The sequence below is a fragment of the Bison bison genome, unplaced genomic scaffold (genome assembly GCF_000754665.1).
Source record: "Bison bison bison isolate TAMUID 2011002044 unplaced genomic scaffold, Bison_UMD1.0 scf7180017864289, whole genome shotgun sequence".
Classification (NCBI taxonomy): domain Eukaryota; kingdom Metazoa; phylum Chordata; class Mammalia; order Artiodactyla; family Bovidae; genus Bison; species Bison bison.
The window spans coordinates 957187-961038 of NW_011494861.1; positions in this window are offsets into that span (position 1 = coordinate 957187).

Here is a 3852-nt window from a genome sequence, read left to right on the forward strand (position 1 = left end):
CCATTAAAAAGAATACATTTGAATCAGTTCTAATGAGGTAGATGAAACTGGAGCCGATTATACAGAGTGAAGTAAGCCAGAAAGAAAAACACAAATGTACTAACACATATATATGGAATTTAGAAAGATAGTAACAATAACCCTGTACACGAGACACAAAAGAGACACTGATATATAGAACAGTCTTTTGGACTCTGTGGGAGAGGGAGAGGGTGGGATGATTTGGGAGAATGGCATTGAAACATGTGTAATATCATATATGAAACGAGTCGCCAGTCCAGGTTTAATGCACGATACTGGATGCTTGGGTCTGGTGCCCTGGGACGACCCAGAGAGATGGTACGGGGAGAGAGGAGGGAGGAGGGTTCAGGATGGGGAACACGTGTATACCTGTGGTGGATTCATGTTGATATATGGCAAAACCAATACAATATTGTAAAGTTAAAAAATAAATTAAATCAAAAACAAAAACAAAAAAAACCAAGACATATAAAAACTATAATATAAAACATATATATTACATATATAATATAAAACATAATATGCAAAGATAAAACTTTACATATATATAATATAAAACTAAATTTTATATATAAAACTAACCAGTCCATCCTAAAGGAGATCAGTCCTGAGTGTTCATTGGAAAGACTGATGTTGAAGCTGAAACTCATATATTTTGGCCATCTGATGTGAAGAGCTAACTCATCTGAAAAGACCCTGATGCTGGGAAAGATTGAAGGCAGGAGGAGAAGGGGACAACAGTGGATGAGATGGTTGGATGGCATCACCAACTAGATGGACATGAGTTTGGGTGAACTCCGGGAGTTGGTGATGGACAGGGAAGCCTGGTGCACTGCAGTCCATAGGGTCGCAAAGAGCAGGACACAACTGAGTGACTGAACTGAACTTCAGTTGTCAACTGATCTGAATCTGCCAGAGCCTCCTTCTTCAGAAGTTTTGTGCTTCTCCCATGCATTTTTGCACATGTAGATTTTTTTTTAAATGCACTATGTGAAAGTTTTGAGTTAAGTTTTATTTGGGGGGAAATGAGGACTGCAGTCCAGGAGACAGCACCTCACACAGCTCTGAGAAATTGCTCCAAAGAGGTAGAGGGATGGAAGGTCAATACATGTGATTTTGGTGAAGAGGAAGTTCATGCAATTAATCTCTTACCTTACAAAAGGTTTTCTGCTAGTCACAAGGAGCTGATGCCACCATGAAGATGTAGTGCTTTTCTAGATATGAAGAGAGGCAAGGACTGGGCTCATAAAATAAGTTCCTGAAAATATCTGTCTAAAGACCTGTCCCGCCAGTTTTCCTGGAGCACAAAGTGCCTCATTCCAGCTCTCCACACTGAACTCCTTTCATGGCGTGTTGAAGGTCAACAGCTGCAGCAGTGCCGGATTCAATCCCCACAGAGGCAGATGACAACTGCCCTTGGCAAATGCCTATCTGTAGTTGACAGAGACTTCTTAAGTATCTTGACTCTCTTACAAGATTTGCAGTTTTACTCATCAGTTTATTCTGCATTCAAATATTCACAATCATGGACTTAGAAAAGACAAGGAAGGATATATATGTGTGGACTATTTCCACTATTAGCCAATTCATTAGTGAATATTTTATGCTGTGAAAACTTTTGTTTCTCCCTATGATCTAACTGCAGGTACTTGGGTAGTAATACTTATGTGCCAAATTATCATACCTGAGAAGAATTTCAAGAAGTATTCAAGAAAGGGAGAATGTTTTGGTATCTATTCTTTTTGTGGTTAATCTAGATTTTTTTTAACATGCAAACTTAGCAAGCTCTGAATTTAATAAATACTTTAGCCTTCTCAGGAACACTACATGTATCCTACAATGTTTCAACCTTTACCAGCATCACTCCTTGAATTTAAATTCTATGATTATCTAGTATTTTGGTCCTATCTTGTATTTGTCTAACCAGTTAGACATTATTATTATTGTTGCTGTTTTATACGATGCTTGTTCTTATTTAATAATCTATTTGCTCACCATTTCTTTTTGCAACTCAGACTTTTCATTCACACTCAAACCCCATAAAAGATTGGCTTATGGCTATAAAATCTTAAGAGAGAATTTTTTCCCTCCATTCAAATCATGGTCACATCAGACAAGTTTCCTTATTGTTCCATTCCACATGGCAGGTTCATTTTGAGATTAATCTCAAACTGAGCTTTGGGTTTCTTATGAGAGCCCCCAAGTTAGCCAATCTTACACTTTACCTCTTGCCTTCTAAGTCCTGTCTATCCATCAAAATAAAACCTCAGGGTCATCAAGGTTTGTCAAATAACCTCAAATGAAATCTGCTCGGTATTCATTTGCCTTCAAGGTTCCCACTTTCAGTTAATTTTCAACTTCTGCAAATGTCTTCCTTCCTTTCTTGCTCAGAGAAGTGGTTTTTAAATATTCTTTATATTCCATTCATCTATTTTGGTTATTTTCAACCAGGGGATAATTCAGGATACCTGATCCTCCTGCTGCTGGAGCTGGCAATCTGTAAGCCCTCATTTTAAACAATTACCATTTTCCTAAATAAGGAACCTGCCATTGTAATAGTCAAAAATAGCTAATATTCACTAAACATTACTATAAGCTGAGTACTGTTAGATGCATTTTACTTTATTAAGTCAAATAATCCTAACAATATCACTAAAACATCAAATCCAGATAATCTGAATTCATAACTCATGCTATTATTAGGTTGGTGGGAAAGTAACTGTGGTTTTGCATTGTTGAAATTTGCCTTTTGCTATTGAATACATTCCTAAATAAATGTGCATTTATATATCATTTTAATGATTTTTTTTTATTACTTGCTGTGTATTTTATATTTGTTTTAGTCTATGGAAATGATGTTAGACAAAAAGCAAATTCGAGCAATTTTCATACTCAAGTTCAAAATGGGTCATAAAGCAGCAGAGACAACTTGCAATATCAACAACACATTTGGCCTAGGAACTGCTAATGAACAAACAGTGCAACGGTGGTTCAAGAAGCTTTGCAAAGGAGACAAGAGCCTTGAAAATGAGGAGTATAATGGCTGGCCATCAGAAGTTGACAATGACCAACTGAGAACCATCATCAAAGCTGATCCTCTAACAACTACACAAGAAGTTGCTGAAAAACTCAACATCAACCATTCTACAGTGATTTAGCATTTGAAGAAAACTGGAAAGGTGAAAAAGCTCAATAAGTAGGTGCCTCATGAGCTGACCAAAAAAAAAAAAAATCATCGTTTTGAACTGTCATCTTCTCTTATTCTCTGCAACAACAATGAACCATTTCTCAGTCAGATTGTGATGTACAATGAAAAGTGGATTTTATATGACAGCTGGTGATGACCAGCTCAGTGGCTGGACTGAGAAGAAGCTCCAAAGCACTTCCCAAAGCCAAACTTGAACCCAAAAATGTCCTGGTCACTGTTTGGTGGTCTACTGCCCATCTAATCCACTACAGCTTTCTAAATCCCAAAGACACCATTACAACTGAGAAGTATGCTTAGCAGATCAATGAGATGCACCCAAAACTGCCATGCCTGCAGCCAGCACTGGTCAACAGAAAGAGCCCAATTCTTCTCCATGACAAGTTTGATGGCACGTTGCACAACCAACGCTTCAAAAGTTGAAAGAGTTGGATTATGAAGTTCTACCTCATACGCCATATTCACCTGACCTCTCGCCAACCGACTACCACCTCTTCAAGCATCTTGACAGCTTTTGGCAGGGAAAATGCTTCCACAACCAGCAGGAGGCAGAAGATGCTTTCCGAGAGTTCACTGAGTACCAAAGCACAGATTTATGCACCACGGGAATAAGCAAACGTACTTCT